General features: G+C 45.5%; 1 pseudogene; it reads left to right on the top strand.

Annotated features, from left to right (window-relative positions):
• The first annotated feature begins 781 nt into the window (after window positions 1-781).
• LOC128406101 (inositol polyphosphate 5-phosphatase OCRL-like) overlaps window positions 782-21,326 on the top strand; it is a 60,458-nt pseudogene continuing 39,913 nt past the window's right edge.

The raw sequence follows: 21,326 nt of genomic DNA, 5'->3' as shown, positions 1-21,326 counted from the left end.
AACTGAAGAAGGTATTTAAATTTACCTTTCCCAAGAAACCAGAGGCCTTCCTTTTGGGCATAGTTGGCCAATTGGTGCCAAAGAAAGACAGAATATTTTTTATGTATGCAACAACAGCAGCAAGAATACTTCTCGCCAAGTATTGGAAGACACAAGATTTACCCACCGTGGAAGAATGGCAGATGCAAGTGATTGACTACATGGAGATGGCTGAAATGACTGGCAGAATTTGGGACCAGGGAGAAGAACTGATGGAACAGGACTGGAAAAAGTTTAAGGACTATTTACAAAAATATTGTAAAATGTTTGAGTGTTAACATGATGTGGGAAGTGAAGGTAACAGGGCATGTGGGATTTGGTTAAATGTGAATGAAAAGAAGAATCTCAAAAAGGAGAAGGGGGTTATGAACAGAATAAAATTATGTCTTAGTATATAAGATGAGGAATGGGCTAAGATAACGAAAACTTGGGACATAATAATTAGAAAAACATAATTGTAAGCATGGTTTGAATAAGGGTTTGAACTTGCTGAATTAGATTGGAATAAAGAGGAACACAAAAAAGGGAGATGTGAGGAGGTCAGGACAGAGGGACATGGAATTTTGTAACTTTTTAAAGTGGATTTTTCTTTTTTCTATTTTTCTTTTTTGCTATATATTTTTGTTTTTTTGTTTTTTCTGTGGGCTTTAATTAATGGAATGATCTATGTGAAATGATGAACTTTTTGTTTTGTAAAACTTTAATAAACATTTATTTTTTTTAAAAAACAAGAGACTGGCTCATGTCAGAAGGAGGCCTGACTGCATCCTTGGCGAAGCCCAGGGCAGGGCAGGAAGGCAGCATTGCCCAGCGGGAAGGCATTCGGAGGCAAATCATCAGCAAGGAGCAGAAAATCCCCTCCCCTTCCCTCAAGAAGACTGAAGAATCTCTAGTCGGCCTTCAGGTGAGTTCAGCATCCCAGGTCTCTGGGGTGTTCCTGTCCATTACAAAGCTGACTCGAGGCTCCGTCAACTGAGCCCCTACACTCCTTGCGTACATGAAAGGGGCACAGAAAGGATGGGAGGCAGCCTTTCCCTGGAGCCGTCTTACCTGCAGCAATTCACTCGCTGGCTGCTCACCCTTTTCCTCCGTCACCTGGATGATCCTCTCAAGAGAGGAGAGTTTCCTGCAGAGTCTGGCCAGCTGCTCATCCCTTCTCCCTGCAATCTCCTTCTCCACCTCTTCCACATGATTCAGCAGACGCTTTTCTTCTTCTTCTTCCAGGAACTGGCGCAGTTGTCTCAACTTCTCCACAGTCTTCAGCCTCTCCGGTTCTGAGGAGGTGGGAGTGAGGAAGATGGTCTGTGTGGGAATGTTCAGGGATGTCTTTGTAACTTCATCAAAAGCTTTCGGAGTAAAATCAATCCTTTGAATAATCTCAGTAAACTTGTTGATGTGCTCTGTGAATTCCTCTTTTGAATTCATCCTCAGTCTGGTTAATTTATACATCAAGGTTCTGTAGGAGTTCTTGGTAGATTCTCCATACATGCGCTCAATATCTTTTAAGAATTGAGATGCATCATCTCTACTGTTTATTAATGAAAATGAAGGTACAGGATTAAGGCTTTCTGGGAAATGATATATAATGAATTGAAAAAGGTATTTAAATATACCTTCTTGAAGAAACCAGAGGCCTTTCTCTTGAGCATGGTCGGCCAAGTGGTGCCAAAGAAGGACAGAACTTTTTTTATGTATGCTACAACAGCAGCAAGAATACTCATCACAAAGTATTGGAAGACGCAAGATCTACCCACTCTGGAAGAATGGCAGATGGGGCTGATTGACTGTGTGGGATTGGCAGAAGTGATGGGCAGGGTCCGTGACCAGGGAGGGGAGTCAGCAGAAGAAGACTGGAAAAAATTTAAGGACTATTTACAGAAATATTGTAAAATTAAGGAATGCTGAATGATGTTGGATTGAAATTGAGTGGTTTCTAGCTGTAATGATATAAAGGAACATGGATGGGGAAAAAAGGGTTTGGATAGAAAATAAGGTGATATGATAAGCTGTAATGCTTTAAGTTAAGGATTTGCTGAACAAATAATCTGAAATGGAATACAAGAAGGGGAGGTATGAGGAGGTCAGAGAAATTTGTTATTGAAAAGTATGTTTTATGAACTATATGTTTTTGTCAGGGAACTGCCATCTGAGACGCAGGAGGTGAAAGGGCTCACGGAGGGTGAGAGAGACCATTCAGCTGAGGAGGGGACCAGCAGGGGGAGAGGTGGAGTTCCAAGGGAAAGTGAGTCGGAGGGAGGGCTCAGAGACACTTCAAGCGAAAACAGTGGGGAGGTTTCATGACCTCCTGTAGGGACACCCACTCCTCGCCGGAAACTGTCACGCCGAGAGTCCAGAAGACGCGTTTCCGTTAAGGAGCTTTTATGCTGGAAGAAGTTCCGTAAACGCCCACTGTCCGATTCAACGAGCGACTGATGGAGCCATGCTTAAGGCGCTCCGTCACAGACAGAGGTTTGTGGACTTAGCCAAACTCTGAGGGACTAGGATTTTACGCACAAGCAGCTCACCATCCCATCACAGCAATCGGACAGTCCCTGAAAGCAGCTTGTGCAGAGAGGCATCATGAGCAACCCAGCCGGAGCTGGGGGAGCAGGAGGAGCTGGAGAGGGTCCAAGCCTGGAAGAAAGGTACAGGGTGTTGGAAGTCCAGCTAGCACTGCAAACGGCGAGGCTAGAAGAAAGGAGGGCGCAGGATGCAGAAAAGGCAAAAGGCGCTACACTAGCAAGAAAGATGCCAGGATTGGTGCAGAAGTTTGGGGGGGACCCCAGGAACTATCAAGCCTTTAGGACAGAGATGCAGTATGCTCTCGAACTGCAGTTTAACGACTTTCCCGACGAGGCATCGCGAGTGGCGTTTGTGATTGGCCATCTCGAAGGGGGGGCGAGAGACTGGGTTAGACCCCTGATGGCAGGGAATAGTGAAATGCTGAAGGACACGAGGAAGTTTTTTCGCGCCATGGATTTGATGTTTTCCAGCGAGATTGAACAGGGACTGGTGCGCAGACAATTGATGGCTTGCAAACAGGGGAGCCGATCGGTTCGTGAGTACTGGACTGAGTTTACAATGTTGATACATAAATTGGGATGGGACCTATCGGCGGAACCCATTCAAATGCTCTTTGAAGAAGGGCTTTCTTCGGCGGTGAAAGACGAACTTTCCCGGGCGCCCAGGGCGGAGTCTATGGACCAGCTGACCAAATCAGCGCTGACCATTGGAGCGCGCCAGGAGGCAAGAGCCTTGGAGAAGCGGGAGGGGAAAGGAGAGCGTTGGAGGGATTTCCGCATTCCAGAGATTCCAGAGCCAAGTTTCCCGCCAGGAGAGCCGATGGAAGTTGGAACAGCGCGCGCGCGCGCAGTTCCAAATCCCAGTGAAGGGAGGAAGAAGGAGGGAAAGAGCGCCAAGAAATGTTATCTCTGCCAGCAGCCAGGTCACTTTGCCAGAGTCTGCCCGCAAAGAAAGGAATGGCAAGGGATGGCAGGAGCTGTTGGGGGGAAGGAGGAGGGAGTCCAGGAGCCAGTAAAAGTCAACGCCTGGCTGCCACCGTCAGGGCACTGCAGCCAGGCCAAGGAGCAGTAAAAGTGCCCACTCCGGAACCTCCAAGACCAGCCCTAGTAATAGAGGTGTTGCTAGAGCTGGCAAACGGATACCCACTAAAGACAAAGGCGCTGTTGGACTCAGGCAGCTCCTGTAATTTTATGAGTAAGGAGTTTGCAGCTGAACACCAGATACAGACACTCCCTTTAAGCAACCCCCTGCAGGTGACCACGATCGATGGGAGGGAGCTGTTGGGAGGAGAAGTTAGCCTACAGACCGTCCCAATGGTTATGAGGGTGGCCAGGCACACCGAAAGGATAGCGTTCAATGTGGCCACCCTGGGAGGGGCTCCCGTCATTTTGGGAATGAGCTGGCTAGCGTTGCATGACCCGCTAGTGGGCTGGCATCAGAGAGTGGTCTCCTTTGGGTCAGCACATTGCCTGGAACACTGCAGAGAGGGAAAGGTGGCAGAAGGGGCAAAAGCCTTTCTAGCAGGGACGGAAGTGGCGGACAAAGGGAAGGTGCCCAAACAATACGCTGACCTAAGCAAGGTCTTCAGCGAAAGGGAAGCAGATAAACTACCACCGCATAGAGACTTTGACTGCCAAATTAACCTGGTCCCTGGGGCCCAGCTCCCCGTGGGCAAGCTGTACGCCATGTCAGACAGGGAAATGCAGGAGTTAAGGGAGTTTATTGATAAAAACCTGAAGAGGGGCTTCATCAGAGAGTCCAGAGCGGTGGGGGGGGAGCCCAGTGTTTTTTGTGGACAAAAAAAAACACGGATAAACCCAGGCTTGTAGTGGACTACCGGCGGCTAAATGCCGTGTCAGAACCAGTGACTTTCCCCATGCCCAGGATTGATGACATTTTGACCAGGGTGAGGAAGGGAAAGATATTCACGAAACTGGACCTGAGAGGGGCATACAACCTGATACGAATAAAGAAAGGGGATGAATGGAAAACCACCATGTTCACCCCTTTGGGGGCTTTTGAATATCTCGTTATGCCATTCGGATTGCAATCAGGCTCCGCCTGTTTTCAATCGCTCATGAACCATGTCCTGGGACCTTTGCTCTACAAGAATTGCGTGGCCTTCCTCGATGACGTGCTGATATATTCAGAGAATGAGGAGCAGCATGTAAAGGATGTCAGGGAAGTGCTGAGCCAGCTACAAGCAAACCAGCTGTGGGTGAAATTGGAGAAGTGTCAGTTTCACACCAAGGAGGTGGAATTCCTGGGGTACCGCTTATCAGACAAGGGATTAGCCATGGATCCAGGCAAGGTCCAGGCGGTGCTGGAATGGAAGACGCCGAAAACGAAAAAGGATGTGCAAAGGTTCTTAGGGTTTGGGAACTTTTACCGTAAATTCATCAAGAACTTTGCCCACTTAACGGCTCCCATCACGGACTGTCTAAGCAGCAAGAAGAAATTCGTTTGGACGGCGGAGGCGGAGCAAGCATTTGAGGAATTGAAAAGGGCATTCACTTTGGAAGAACAGCTCCTGCATGTGGATTTACAAAAACCCATGAGAGTGGAAACTGATGCCTCAGACCGGGCGGTGGGGGCGGTGCTGCTTCAGCCAGGGAGCAATAAGTCGGAATGGAGACCGTGTGCCTTCTTTTCGCGTAAGCTGAACAAATCCGAGAGGAACTACACCGTATATGACCGAGAACTACTCGCCATTCACGAAGCGTTCCGGAGATGGAGACACTTACTAATTGGCACACAGCATAAGGTGCAAGTGTGTACGGACCACAAGAATTTGGAGTATTGGAGAACGGCACGAGTGCTCAACCAACGACAAGTGAGATGGGCCCAGGAGTTCTCCAAATTCCATTTTGAAATCTGCTATGTGCCAGGTCCAGAAAACATCAGAGCGGACGCTCTCTCTCGCAAACCTGAATATTTGGAGGGGGAGGGAGCGCCTGAAGAGAGACATATTATCCCAGAGGACCACTGGGTGTGTGGGGCGGCCTGGGTGGGGCAAAGAGAACTGGTAGAGGGAACGGTAAATGATGAATACGCCCAGGATAAGCTCAGAGGTTTAAGGAGAGAGGGAGAAGACCCCGGAGGTTTTGAAGAAAGAAACGGGGCATTGTATTACAAAGGGGCACTATATATACCCGAAGGGGAATTGAGGGGGAGAGTACTCAAACAGCTGCACGACAATCCCACAGCGGGGCATTTTGGGCAACACAAGACCATGTGGTTGGTGACCAGGGAGTTTTGGTGGCCCAAGGTGAGGGAGGATGTACGGGAGTATGTGAGAAGGTGTGACCAATGCCAGAGAGCCAAAGGAGAAAGGCGGGCACCAGCGGGGTTATTAGAACCGTTACCCACACCAGAACGACCGGGGGAGGCGGTATCGATAGATTTTATGACTGATCTGCCTAAATCCCAGGGGAAAACCGCCATACTAGTCGTAGTAGACCTGTTAACTAAGATGGGTCACTTTGTAGCTTGCTCACATGCAGTCACGGCGGAAGAGACAGCGAAATTGTTTGTAGAACATATTTTTAGGCTGCATGGAATCGGTGTTGGAAGGAGGAACAGACTCCGATGAGGAGGAGTACTTGGAAACCGGAAACAGCAAGAGGTGGAGGGAAGTGTTCGAAACTTCGGAAGATGAGGGACGTTCCTTCAGGGGTTTTGCTCCCTCGCCTCCCGCAGAGGAGGGGAGGGAAGGGGGTGAAGGGGGCCCTGGAGGGGAGGTGGATGTCAGGGAACTGCCATCTGAGACGCAGGAGGTGAAAGGGCTCACGGAGGGTGAGAGAGACCATTCAGCTGAGGAGGGGACCAGCAGGGGGAGAAGTGGAGTTCCAAGGGAAAGTGAGTCGGAGGGAGGGCTCAGAGACACTTCAAGCGAAAACAGTGGGGAGGTTTCAGGACCTCCTGTAGGGACACCCACTCCTCGCCGGAAACTGTCACGCCGAGAGTCCAGAAGACGCGTTTCCGTTAAGGAGCTTTTATGCTGGAAGAAGTTCCGTAAACGCCCACTGTCCGATTCAACGAGCGACTGATGGAGCCATGCTTAAGGCGCTCCGTCACAGACAGAGGTTTGTGGACTTAGCCAAACTCTGAGGGACTAGGATTTTACGCACAAGCAGCTCACCATCCCATCACACTTCCAAAATGTGTTTTGAATCTAGAAATCCTATTAAGCGCTGCTTCCAGTGCACAAAATTGTGTTCATTTAGCACAGGCATTCTTAGTTCTGCATCACTATCAAAAGTTGCTCTAGCCATCTTAAAATTCAAAAATTTGAAAAATATTCAAAATTTGTCAAAATTTGTCAAAATTCTAAAATCAAAATCTTGAAAAATCTCAAAATCCAAAACAAATCTTCACTGCCTTGGGTCACTGTGAACTCTGAGGGAGGGGGGTTTGCTTAATCCCCACTGCACAATGGAAGAAAAGACCATGTGCTTACCAGGAAGTTCTCTCAGAAAAATACTGCTCAACTCAAAATCACAATCCAACGCAATCCTTCAAAAATACACAAAAATATGCAATACTGGGGCCAATAACCCTTTGTGGGAATGTTCAGGGATGCAGGAGAGGATATATTGTATGGTTATATCCTTATCCAACTTATGTTAACAAGTTCCCAAAGTATCAGCAGAGTAAAACATTCCCCTTTATTTAAGTTTGCAACGGCAGCGTTTGCTCAGGCTCGCTTAAGCCCCTATAATAATCACTCTGGTAATTTCCCCCTTATTCCCTCTTAAAATAGAAGACACAACACAGTCCTTTACAAAAGTATCAAAAGAGTTTACTCACATTCTGTTCACAATCGGATCCCAGAAGGCAGACTTAAGCTTAGTGAAGTAATATACATTTAGAATCTGTCTTATAAGAAGATAGTCCCTTTGTCCTCTCTTGGCTGGGAGCCAAGAGGTCATCTTAACTAAGTAGATGTTGCTTCTTCGAAGGAAGAGAGGGATGGCTGCCCCTGCCCTGTGCTTTTATCATTACCTGCACAGGTGAGGCCACACCCACCTCTAGTCACATGCGGAGGAAGTCTGTCCCAGCCCAGAGGGAAACAGTTTGCCTGCTGGCTGGACAAACATCCCTCCCCATGTCTAAACATGTACACTCTAGGAATGTTGTAATTGACTGCTCTTGTGCTTTACATCCCACAGTCTGAACTTCTCCACAGTCTTCAGCCTCTCCATTTCTGAGGAGGTCTGAGTGAGGAAGATGGTCAGCCTTCAAAACATCAGCAAGAGAATTATGATTTGAACTGAACTGCTTCCACCCTCTCAGCTCACAAGTCCTCAGGCTTCTCCTTGACTGCTTTTCACATAATAAACAACAATGGGAAATAAACTCCATTTAGCTGCATTCAAAGGCGAACTTACCTAATTCGCAATTCTTGGAAAAATATGGAGACCAAAACAGCAATCTTTTGAAATTCACACCTCTGAATTTCTCAAGGTTGACCCAGCCAGGTAATGTTCACAAAAATTTCCCCTCTCTCTTTCCTCCGAATCTCCAGGAGGCGACAAAGAGAGGAGATGAATATTCTACTGGCTTCTTGGGTCCAGTGGCCTTGCTATAATAGCAAAGTAATTGACTGGAGGAAAGAAAAGTACAAAGGTTTTCAACCTTTTTGGGTCCACGGCTCCCTGGACCAACTCCCTTCTTTCTGTGGCACCCCTGTGGGGCTCAGGAGACCAGTTAGGTCCCCCCTTGCTTGCCTCCCCTCCCCCTTTCTCCAACAGCCTCCCTTGCGGAGTGCTCTCTCAGCCTCCTCTCCACTCCCCTCTCCTTAGGAGTCCTCCTCTTGGTCTCTGAGCTGCCCCCGTTGCCCCCCAGGGGTCTGGGACTTGCCTGTCCATTCCCAACAGCAAGGGCCCCTCGCCAGTTGGCTTGCTTCCTCTGAGGCTGCCTCAGCTCCTGGCAGCCCACACCCCCTGGCCAGCCCCAGAGGCACCATTCACTGGGGGAGAACAGCTGGGCAAGCCTTGGGGAGGCAGAGATGGCATCCAAGGAGGGAGGGAGGGAAGGAAAGAGGGACAGAGGCCAGTGTCTCCCGCGGCACCCCTGAACATCATTCAAGGCACCCCAGCTGCCACAGCACACTGCTTGAAAACCACTGCAGAACTGGGATGGGAAAGGTTTCTAGTCCAACTAACTGGTCTGGAGAAGAGGAAAGGCAGCCATGCTTGCTCCTTTGTCTTCTCCGAGGAGACTTCCAGCCTGACTTCTCATCTTGAGGCCCCAGCGAGAAGTGGGAAGAGGAGGAGGAGGAGGAGGAGCAAGCATCCCCAGAAGAAGTGTGCTCCCCACCAGTAGGTGCTTCCACCCCCCACTCCTAAATCTGCTTCCAACAGATACTTGGGGGGGGGGGCATCCTGCACCATCTGGTCAATTCTTGGTGCTAGGAGAATTAGAAGGTCTAAGATATAAACACATACATAAATACCGTAAGTAGTTCTCATCACAAAAGAATATCCAGGTAAACCCATCAACAGGTTTTCTGCCAGACAGGAGTCTGTTGTAGGCCGCCCCTTCTGTGATGGATGTATGATGTATGGAGGGGTGGTCTTGGGCTCCAGGGTGGGCAATTTCAAATGTCTTCAAATAAGGACTTGGTTCGGGGTCTCCTCCTCCCTCCTGCGTGCGGGGGGGGGGGGGGTGAGCACCCTGTTGCAACAGTTAATAAAGACCTGGCTTACTAGCTGCTTTGCTTCTCATTATTCTCTGGTTGGCCTCTGTTATTTTCTCCTACCGATAGAGAAGCTACCAAAGGACTCTATATGGGCTCTGAGGTACCCCAGAAGGGGAAAGGAGCCCCCAGTCCCCACCCCCTTGCAGCTGACCCCTTGCTGCTCTCTGCTCGGCAGGGTATTGAGGAGGCATCCTGCTAGCCAAAGGAGACATGTGCAATTCACATTTGTAGTGTTCTAAATATGTACAAAGCAACCTTGCTGGGGGATGTGGATGAGGTTAACCCTTTCTCTCCCTGCCATGGTCCCATGAAGCTGCTGTATTTCAAGGGAAGATCCCTTGGCCCCCCTGGCAGAGAGAAAGACTTTGACTCCCTCCTCCCAGCCATCCCAGCAGCCCTCAGGCCTCCCCTTGGCTGCTTCTAAGGTAATAAACAACCACCAGTGAATACCATGCCTACTTTGGATCTGAGAATTAAGAAGATCACCTGCCAAGAAGAATACACAGCTATTTCTCCCCCTCGAGGTACCTTGTATTCCTCGACAGCCTCTTCCAGAGGAATCACCTCGTGGTGTTGGTGCTTCTTGGATCTGCCCCAAACCACACAGATGGGGGCTTCATCCTCCTTGCAAAAGAGTTTCAGGGGCTCCTGGTGCTTCTCACAGACTCCTCCTTTCCCTCTTGAAGACTGAGATTCTTGGCTACTTCGACAAAGGTAGCCAATTGCCGATTGCGGATGAGGCTCCTTCTCTGGACTCCAACTCGGCCTTGAGGACAGGAAGCCAGCCTCCTTTTTGTGGGAATGTTCAGGGATGCAGGAGAGGATATATTGTCTGATTATATCCTTATCCAACTTGTGTTAACAAGTTCCCCAATTTCAGCAGAGTACAACATTCCCCTTTATTTTAAGTTTGCAACGGCAGCGTTTGCTCAGGCTCACTAATGCCTCTATAATAACTATTCTGGTAATTTCCCCTTATTCCCTCATAAAATAGAAGAGACGACACAGTCTTTTACAAAAGTATAAAAAGAGTTTACTCACATTCTGTTCACAATCAGATCCCAGAAGGCAGACTCAGCTTAATGAAGTAATATACACTTGGAATCTATCTCTTAAGAAGATAGTTCCTTTGTCCTCTCTTGGCTGGGAGCCAAGAGGGCATCTTTCACTCAGTAGATGTTGCTTCTTCGATGCATGTGGTAAAAGAGAGAGATGGAAGAGAAGGAAGAGAGAGAAGGCTGCCCTGCCCTGTGCTTTTGTCGTTACCTGCACAGGTGAGGCCACACCCACCTCTAGCCACATGTAGAGGAAGTCTGTCCAAGCCCAGAGGGAAACAGGAAGTTTACCTGCTGGCTGGACAAACATCCCTCCCCATGTCTAAACATGTTCACTCTAGGAATGTTGTACTTGACTGCTCTTGTGTTTCACATCCCACACTTTTTGCCCCGCTCCACTGGATCAGGCCGGACCGGCAGAAGTTGTGCCCACACTCTGGGATGGTCCCTGTGTCATAAGAGAGTCAGGGTCAGAGAGGGAAATGAAGGAGAAGGACCCTACCAATATCAAATAGATCGTATTCTGCCTTCACACCCTACAAGAAGGTCAACTGTACCTTGGGGAATGGATCCTTTTTCGCTGTATCGAATTGTATCCTTTTTGCTGTACATTTCTCATTGACTTTAAGAATGGATCTGAATGTATTTTTCGACTCAAATGTATTTTTCCTCAAAATGCTGTACTTTTCTAAATGTATCCAAATGTATCCGAATGGGTTTTTGTATTTTCCCCCAATCTCATCGCCTAGAGAATGTTCCTTAAATGTAACAATCACTTGTTCCAAATGTATTTGATTCAAATGTATTCGAGTGTATACTTTTATGGGAAAACGTAGCTAGGACAATGTGGAGATATATATATATATATATCTTGCTTATAGTGCCTTTGAATGGTCAACGTTCCACCCTCTATCCTTTCACGAGCTGCCAAAAACACTCTCCACACGACACTGCCATCTACTGGGTCTACAAATGATACCATGAATACACACAAATACAAGCTCTAAAATAAATTAGTTTTATTTTCCCATAAGTATGCAAACATAAGACTATCACACCCGAATTGCTAGCTATGCAGAACAGGATTCCCCCCCTCCCTCCATCGGATAGCTGCCTGCGCGGCTGTCTTTGAGGGGGGTGGAGGGAGGAACGGGCGGGATCGACATCGGATAGCTGCCTGCCTGCCTGCCTGCGTGCCTGAACATGCCGTGCCCCCGGGGGGCGCTGCGACCGGCGCCCATTGGGAAGGAACAAGACAGGAAAAGGAAGGAAATGGGAGAGGTATTTTTAAGGCCCCACTTTTCACATGGTGTCCTGTTGTGTGGTCGGAAAGTACTCTTTATTGTTTGATTTGGGTTAATGTCAGAATAAAAGCGAGTTCCTTCAAAATTACACATTCCTTTTTATCTTACCAATTTCTCATATTGTAAGAAGTGGAAGAAGAAACCATCAAGAGCATTCATATTTTCCTTCTGATCAATGAAGTCAAACGTTACAATTATCCATTTTAGAATGAGCACCTATAGGGAGAAGACAGATCTCAGTAAGCCAAAGCAAGGCCAAGGCAACCAACCCCTTCTGGAATATGGTCAGCGTGTACAACATCTAGCCGAATCATCACCAGGATAACTAAGTCAGACTGGGGGAAATATCATTCTTCAGAACCAAGACATCATCACCATGCTTTCCAAGTTACCTGAAAGTCACGAGAACACTTGCGAGCACAGAGCCAAGAGACAGCTGAAAGAAGAGAACCCTCTGTGAGTACGGAAATGGGAATCAGAGTCTTCAGTAGCCTAGTGCTGATCACTGTGCCTGCAAGACCTTGAAAGACACTGCTTAACATTCTGAACATCTTCACTCTTGATAATTTCTCACAAGCTCGAAGCAGCCCCGGTTCTTGTTAAGGGAGAAGGCAGGGCAATGCAGCTCCCTTGACATACTTTGCTGCCAAGGGGAAAGAGAAGAAGCCAAAACATGTTTTCTTTACCAAGCTTGGCACTGAGTGCGATGTTCAGCAAGTTCTGAATTTCTTCTGGTGCCAAGCCTCTCTCTTGCGCAATCTTTTCCACAGTCTCCAAAGGACTCTGCAAAGCTCCCTGCTTCCGTGAGGCACTATCTTGAATTAGGAAAAAGGCCAAGTGTGATTCAAATCCATTCGAAAAACCATCCTCATGCATGATGGCCTGTCCAATGGCTTGCTTTACCATCAATTGGCAAGGGAGCCCCATTGAGATGCCATGGCATTTGGAAAACTCTGGAATGCTGAACTTGCCTTTTGCTTTCTTGCTCCTTCGTTCAGCGGGTAGGGAGGTGTAGGTCGGGGCAAGTCGAAAGCTTCCTTGAAATTCCTCAGCCCCAGCCAGCATTGCCAATGGGCAGGACTTGTAGTTCAGCAACGTCTGGAGGGCCAGAGGTTACCCTTACCTGTTTTATCGGTTAGTGTGCTAAGATCTGGGCACAAGCCCAATTCAGCTGACGGCACTTAACAAGGGCTTGCTTTACACAAAACATGAGAGCTAATACACTATTCTGCTCCAATATACAAAACAGCCCCTTCTCTAGAGAAAGCTCAAGAAAATACAAACTTCGGGCTTTGTAGATGGTTGTAAAGGTTGCCGAAAGGTTTCTAGTTCACTAGTTGGAAACAGCTTCCAGGCTAGGCAGGACCAAGGTTGCTTTGTAACTGTTCCTGTCTGCCTGCTTGCCATCGTGCATATTTGTAAACCATTTCTGCCAAAATATCTACATCTGCAATAGTAGTTTCTGGAAGCAGACCCTGCAAGAGTGCACACTCCATGAAGTCCATATGAAGAGTGTTACGGAATGGAGGGGGGGCATATGAACGAAGTCTTACTCCCGAGTAAGAGACGTAGAGCCCGAGGCGATGACCTCAAGGGAACCCTGCCACACTAGGACTCCCCTCGCCCCGTCACAACGTTGCACCAAGCACCGCACAAAAGTCCAAAACCCCCGAGAAGAAAGCGCCATTTCTGACCCCGTATCCCGATGCTATACACGATCAATGTATTTTATGAATGAACAATGTATTTGCATGAGGATGCGCTCTAGCCAATCAGATGGCGTTGAATGTAGCCCTTCAGCCAATCGCAGCAATGTCATGGCTCTGCAGAGGCAGCTCAGCTCCAGCTGTTTTGCATGCTCCACTGAGCGCTGACAAGGTGATGACAGCTCCCGCTGCGAGAACAACGGACTGAGTCAATCGAAACCTCGTTACCCTGTTAATCCAATCAAAACTAGATGTTGTTTAGTCGTTTAGTCGTGTCTGACTCTGCGTAACCCCCTGGACCAGAGCACGCCAGGCCCTCCTGTCTTCCGCTGCCTCCCGCAGTTTGCCCAAACTCATGCTGGTAGCTTCGAGAACACTGTCCCACCATCTCGTCCTCTGTCGTCCCCTTCTCCTTGCGCCCTCCATCTTTCCCAGCATCAGGGTCTTTTCCAGGGAGTCTTCTCTTCTCATGAGGTGGCCAAAGTCTTGGAGTCTCAGCTTCAGGATCTGTCCTTCCAGTGAGCACTCAGGGCTGATTTCCTTCAGAATGGAGAGGTTTGATCTTCTTGCAGTCCATGGGACTCTCAAGAGTCTCCTCCAGCACCAGAATTCAAAAGCATCCTTTCTTCGGCGATCAGCCTTCTTTATGGTCCAGCTAGATATAATGTAGCAATGTCAGGCCAGGCCACTTCCGAAAAGAACCGTCTGTATTAAAAAAGCCTAAAAACACTTGGAAATTCATAGAAAACCACTGGTTTCACCGATTCTCTTCATTCCACCACCAGTCTGCTTCGTTGGCCAAGGACTTGGGAACCCCTCGGTCCCTGCCAGAATTCCCCAAGCGGGAGGTCACCTACTCACAGGAAGGTACTTTTCCCGTAGGTGACAATCGCTGGGCAAAAGCTCTCCTCCGGACTTACCCAGATGGCAGACTATGCAAACCAAAGTTCTATTGTCCTCTTGCAGTAGGTGCTTAGAATGTACTTGGGTGTCGAGACCCCGCAGCCACCCCCTCATTGGAAATGACTCACACAAGGACACGGATATTAGGTTTATGTTACTGGGCAAATTTTGGCCACAACTTTATTGAAATTAAAGAATGTGAGCGGTATTGGCCAAGGCATTGATTGGACCTGACTATATCTGACTCCTGCCCATTGTGCAGGAAGTCCCAGTAAGGGTAAGCCACTGGTAGGGGGAGCCCTGTCGATGCGAACCAACTCAAGCTCCCCCTGGTGTTCCCGTCGGGGTCATGTCAAGGCCTTAGCCCCCCAGCCGGGCTTCAGACTAGATCAACACCCCCGGATTCCTTTAACGGAATACCCTTAAGCATGGAGGGGCAGGTGGTGGCCACACCTCCCCTCCCCCACACAAGGTCAAACAATGCCTAACCACAACCCTAACAAAGTTGTGACGATTGCTACGAGGTAGGCGAAAACCAAGTGGCCAGTGCCAATTTGCCAAGTGGAAAAATTCCTACCAGGCCCCTCGGACAACCAAGGCGACCAACCGTAGTCCATAGCAAGGCCGTTGCCTAACCTGCAAAATAGGGAGGGAGGGCGTGTGATTGAGGAAGCGAGCCAAAGAGGAAGTTTTCCATCTTTATTAATTTTTGTTCTATAATTTATCTTATCACAATCTAACCTTAAATTTCCACTTTGACCCATTAACAATCTATTTTTACTTAATTCTTTATAATATTTCTGCTAGAGCCATATAACTTCATTCCAGCATCCTTCTAACATTCATTAATTTTACAATATTTCTGTAAATAAACTTTAAATTTTTTCCATTCTTCTTCCACCGACTCTTCTCCCTGGTCACAGATTCTGCCAGTCATTTCCGCCAACTGCATATAGTCAATCAGCTTCATCTGCCATTCTTCCCGGGTGGGTAGATCTTGTGTCTTCCAATACTTTGCAATGAGTATTCTTGCTGCTGTTGTAGCATACATAAAGAAAGTTCTATCCTTCTTTGGCACCTATTGGCCGACCATGCCCAGGAGAAAGGCCTCTGGTTTCTTCAGGAAGGTATATTTAAATACCTTTTTCATTTCATTATAAATCATCTCCCAGAAGTTCTTAATCCTTGGGCATGTCCACCAAAGGTGAAAGAATGTACCTTCAGCCTCCTTACATTTCCAACATTTGTTATCAGGCAAATGGTAGATTTTTGCAAGCTTGACTGGTGCTATGTACCACCTATAGATCATTTTCATTAGATTCTCTCTTAAGGCATTACATGCCGTAAACGTCATACCTGTGGTCCATAACTGTTCTCAGTCAGCCATTATAATGTTATGTCCAACATCTTGTGCCCACTTAATCATAGCAGATTTCACCGTTTCGTCCTGAGTATTCCATTTCAACAGCAAGTTATACATTCTTGAAAGATTCTTAACTTTGGGGTCTAACAATTCTGTTTCCAATTTTGATTTTTCCACCTGGAAGCCTAGTTTTTTATCCAAATTTTATGCCTCCATTATTTGATAATAGTGGAGCCAGTCTCGCACTCTGTTTTTTAACTTTTCAAAACTCTGCAGTTTTAATCTGTCCCCCTCTTGTTCCAGAATTTCCCAATACTTCTGCCATTTGGCCTCCATATTGAGTTTTTTCTGAGCCTTTGCTTCCATTGGTGACAGCCATCTCGGGGTTTTATTTTCTAACAGGTCTTTATATCTTATCCAGACATTAAACAGTGCTTTCCTGACAATATGGTTTTTAAACGCTTTATGTGCTTTAACCTTGTCATACCACAGATATGCATGCCAACCAAATACATTGTTAAAACCTTCCAAATCAGTATTTGGAAACACGTCAGTATTTTCAAGAAGCATCCATTCTCTCAGCCAATAAAAAGCGGCTGATTCATAGTAAAGTTTAAGGTCTGGCAGGGCAAATCCACCTCTTTCTTTAGCATCAGTTAATATCTTAAATTTTATACGAGGCTTCTTGCCCTGCCAGACAAATCTAGAGATATCTCTCTGCCACTTCTTGAAGCATTTTGTCCAAAATTTGCAATGTTTGAAACAGAAACAGCCTTCTTGGCAATACATTCATTTTTATCACAGCAATTCGACCTAACAACGATAACTTCAAATTTGACCATATTTCTAAGTCCTTTTTCACTTCAGTCCAACATTTTTCATAATTATCCTTAAATAAATTCATGTTCTTAGCGGTCATGTTAACCCCTAAATATTTCACTTTCTTAACCAGTGTTAATCCTGTCTCCTTCTGAAACTTATCTCTCTCAATCTCAGTTAGATTTTTCTCTAAAACCTTAGTTTTCGTCTTGTTCAACTTAAAACCTGCTACCTGACCAAATTCTTGAATCAGTTCCAGTACTCTTTTAGTACTGGGTTCTGGCTCCTGTAAAGTCAATACCAAATCATCAGCAAATGCTTTCAGTTTTTACTGTTTGGCTCCCACTTGTATACCTTTTACCAATTGGTCCCTTCTAATCATATTTAGCAAAACCTCCAGGACCGATATAAAAAGCAGTGGAGAAATTGCGCAACCTTGTCGTGTTCCTTTCTCAATCTTAAATTCTTCCGTCACTACGTTATTCACAATTAATTTAGCCTTCTGTTCTGAATAAATTGCACCTATACCATTTCCAAAACCTTGACCAACCCCCATCCCCTGTAAATTCTTCTTCATAAAACTCCAAGAAATGTTGTCAAATGCTTTCTCCGCGTCCACAAATATCAAAACTGCTTTAATATTGATCTTCACTTGTAGTTTTTCTAAGATATTAATTATATTCCTCGTATTGTCAGACAAGTGTCTGCCCGGGAGAAAACCCGCTTGATCTTTATGAATTTCTTCTGCTAACACCTTTTTTAATCTTCTAGCCAAAATGTCTGCAAAAATTTTATAATCCACATTAAGCAGTGATATGGCGTGGTAGTTCTTAAGCTGTGTCTTTTCAGTCTCTGTCTTCGGTATAAGTGTAAAATATGCTTCTTTCCACGACTCTGGTGCCTTTTTCCCTTCCAATATTTCATTACAGACTTCCTTTAAAGGTTGTATTAACCATTCTTTCAGGGATCTGTAGTATCTTGAAGTCAATCCATCCGGTCCTGGGGATTTATCCAATTGCATGTTCTGAATGGCCCCTTCTACTTCCTGTTCCGTTATTTTATAATTCAGCATTAACTTATTTTCCTGGGAAATTTTTTGTAGTCCATTAATTTTCAAAAATTTATCAATGTCCATTTCTTTCTGCGTCTCCTGTGTATATAATTTTTTGAAATACCTCTGGAAGCACTTTCTAATTTCCACTGGATTCTGTATATTCTTTCCTTCCACTTCTAAATTCGTAATAGTATGAAGTTTTTGTCTTTTTTTCATTTGCCAAGCCAACAGTTTTCCACACTTATTTGCCGATTCAAATGTCTTTTGTCTCATCTGTTTAATCTTCCATTCTATTTCCTGATTCATCATTTTCATATATTGTACTTGATATAACTTTATCTCTTTCAAAATCTCCTGCGACTTTGGTTTCACCCTCAGTTTCTTCTCTCCTTCCTTTATTTTTTCCAGGATTTTATCTTTTTTCTCATTTTGAGTTCTCTTCTTAATTGCATTCTGTTGTATCAAGAATCCTCTCATGACCGCTTTACTTGCATCCCAAATTACTCTTTTTTCCACAGTAGTGTTCATATTTATCTCAAAGTAGTCTCTCAAAGTTTTTTGGGCCTCCTTAGTGAATTCTTCATTCCTAAACAGAATATCATTCATCCTCCATCTAAAGGAACCAATTGGCGTCAATTTCATTTCCATCTTCACGGCATTATGGTCGGAGCAGGTTTTGGGGCAAATTTCCACTTTACTAGTCTTCGGAGCCAGTCCTCTCGTTACCCAAATTTGGTCAATTCTTGTCCATGTCATTTTAGCCTCAGAGAAGAAGGTTCCCTCTCTTCCCAGGGGGTTCTTCGTTCTCCAGATATCAACTAAATCCATATTTTCAGTCATATCAAAGAAAGTTTTTGGTAGTCTTCCATCCTTGGTGACTACCTGTCTCTGTGCCTTGTCCATATTTGTAGACACCACACCATTCATATCTCCCATCAAAATCATATTGTAATCCATATAGTCCATCAGAGTCTCATGTAACTTCTTAAAAAATTCCGATTTTCCTTCATTTGGTGCATAAATACCTACTACCAAGAATTTTTCTCCTTGCGTTTGAATTTCAATTGCAACGAATCTTCCTTGATCATCTTTAAATATGAATTTTGGTGATAGGCTCTCCTTTGCATAGAGGACCACTCCTCTTTTTTTGACTTTATCCGATGAAATAAATTCTTGGCCTAATCTTTTATTATTCAATATCTTCCTGTGTAGCCTTGTCACATGTGTTTCTTGTAAACAAATTAAGTCCAAATGCTCTTTTTTCAATAAATGAAATACTCTCCGCCTTTTTTCGGGGGAGTTCAGTCCATTAACATTCCAACTCAAGACCTGCAGCGCCATCATGTGGTTACTTTGGTACCCCCCCCAACCGCACCCAAGGCTTGCTCCTCTTCTGTTGGTAGTGATGATGGCACATTCACTGGGGGGTCCAATCCAAAGGATAATGTCGATATATCCAACGTTCCCCTGTTTGATGATCTTCTCTCCAAAGCTCTTTGCTCTGGTCCTCTATCTGATGATCTTCTGTCCAATGCTGTTGGCTCTTTTCCGATTCCCTTCTGCAGATCTTCTTCGTATTTAATCAGAAACTTTATTTTATCTTCTACTGATCTTATTTTTATTTTCCTTCCTTTAAAGCTGAAGGATAGGCCTTGAGGAAATTCCCACCTGAAGATGATTTTGTTCCTTCTCAGCAGGGCAACCAAATCTCCAAAATTGGACCTAAGGTCCAGAAGATGTTTTGGGATATCTTTAAATATTTCCACTCTTGACTGTTGTATTACCAAAGTCTTCTCGTAGTGCCAGCCCAAAATTCTATCTCTCTCTTCTTTAGATCGGAGGGTAATCAAACAGTCTCTTATTCTGTTCTTCTCCTTCTTCCCTCCTCTTCCAAGTCTGAAGGCCCTCACAATTCTGAACTCCTCTTTTTCCAAGTCCAAATCCCAACAGTCTGCAAATTCCTGCGTAAGATACTCTATCAAACAGTCCTTTTCCAGTTCAGGTACAGCTCTAATCCTCAAATTTGTCTGTTTTTCCTTGAGCTCAATCATAGAAAGCGCCAACTTATGGTCCTCAAGTTGCTTCTGAAGGTCTGGTACTCTCTCTGTTTCCAATTGAGTTACCTTCGCTTCCACAGCAACAACTTTTTCCTTGGCTTCCTCTGCGATCTGTCGAGTTGAATTAGACTCCTGAATCAATTTCTCAATAGCTTCTGTATTTGTATTAACTTTTTGTCCCAAACTATTTATACTTTGTGTAATCTGATTTATACTTTGTGTATTCTGATTTATACTTTGTGTATTCTGATCTAATTTTTTATTCATTTGTTCCAATGATTCATTTATCTTGCTTAATGCAAGCGCCAGGGCCTCTTCTGATATCATTCCTTTTGATTTAGAGTGTGTTAATACAGCCGCAGATGAGGCAGGAGGGCCAGATGTAGAGGCTCTTCGCTGCCAAGACTTCCCAGACCTTGTTGTTTTGTCTTGGATTGGCGGGTCTATTTTTTCTTTTCCATCTGCCATAACACTTAAGCCCTTCAAGGTCAATTCCGCAGTCCCAGAGTCTTATCTTTAGAATTGGAAAATTCCAACCCTTGTAGCAGTTTCAGAACCCTCCTCTAGAGGGAAATAGTTACTAATTATATTGTGTTAGTCCAAAATGTCACTTTTTAAAACACAGTTGTGCCAATATATTTAGTATCAAGTCTCAGTTACTATTACTCAGTTGCTTTTACTCCTTTTACTCCTTTTTATAGTCAGAAGAGGATAATTGAGACAATGTATCACTCTTGTTTCACTAGCTGTCAGTGAACAGTCTATTCACAGTCTATGCAACACTCCAAAATACAACAGTCTTAATGGCAGCCCGTTTCCAGGTTCTGTGCGATGGAAATTTAGCTTCTTTCCCTCTCTTTTTGCAGGCAAATACTGTCCAAAACTCCCCCCCTCTTCTCCTGCTTCCAAGGGGGTGTTCGCTATTTTTAATACTGGAAATTTGAATGTTTACGATAGACTTTCCAAGGCTTTAGCTTGAGCCTGTTTGCTTCCGACTATTTACAAAGGAGGAAGGCAGACTTCCTGTTTTGAGCCTCCCCCCATTTGTTGCCAAATTCAAACTTTTAAAACTCCGATTCTTCACTTTACTCACGGGTAGTTACTTTTAGATCCAATTGTCCACAGGAAAAAGTCAGCGCTCTCCGGCAACGGCTGTGCGGCTTCACTCCTTGGAAGTAGCAGTCGATTCAAAGCACCGCGCCGCTCATCCCACTTCGCTCCGGATCCCCGAAAACGGGTTTCCCCGCGAGTAGGGGAGGCGCAAGAGGTGCCCGCTGAATCCCACGTTCACAGGCTTCACCCGCCTGTGATTTTTGAAGGGTCTCTGCCTTTGCCACGGCGGCCAGACCCGATTTCCACAGAGCGGATTCCTCTTATTCAGAGGAATTCCGCCATTGCCGATGCCGCTAACCCGGAAGTCTCTCATCACGTCTGTTTTCTTGTGAAGCTGTTCCAGTGAATTGTTTATTTTCCCTAATACGACCGCTAAGGCCTCTTCTGTCGACATTCCGTCTATTTTTTCCTTTCCATTTGCCATAACACTTAAGAGACTCAAGGTCAATCCCATAGTCTCACACTTCTTTATCTTGCAGCTGGAAATTCCCCTAGCCCAGCTCCTATAGAGCAACCAATTTCAAAAGCTTCCACTAGGGGAAACAGTTTCTATTTGTATTAGTCAGTACTGTCCTCTTTTAAACAATGTTCCAATAATCCAAAGTTAGTTTGTGTTTTCAGTTACTTTTACTCCTCTTTAAAAGCAGCCGGAGACAGTAGAAACAATGTATTCTCTTATTTAGCAAC

The sequence above is a fragment of the Podarcis raffonei genome, chromosome W (assembly GCF_027172205.1).
Source record: "Podarcis raffonei isolate rPodRaf1 chromosome W, rPodRaf1.pri, whole genome shotgun sequence".
NCBI lineage: Eukaryota > Metazoa > Chordata > Lepidosauria > Squamata > Lacertidae > Podarcis > Podarcis raffonei.
Note: the sequence above shows the minus strand (reverse complement) of the source record. Positions and strands in the feature narration are given on the sequence as shown.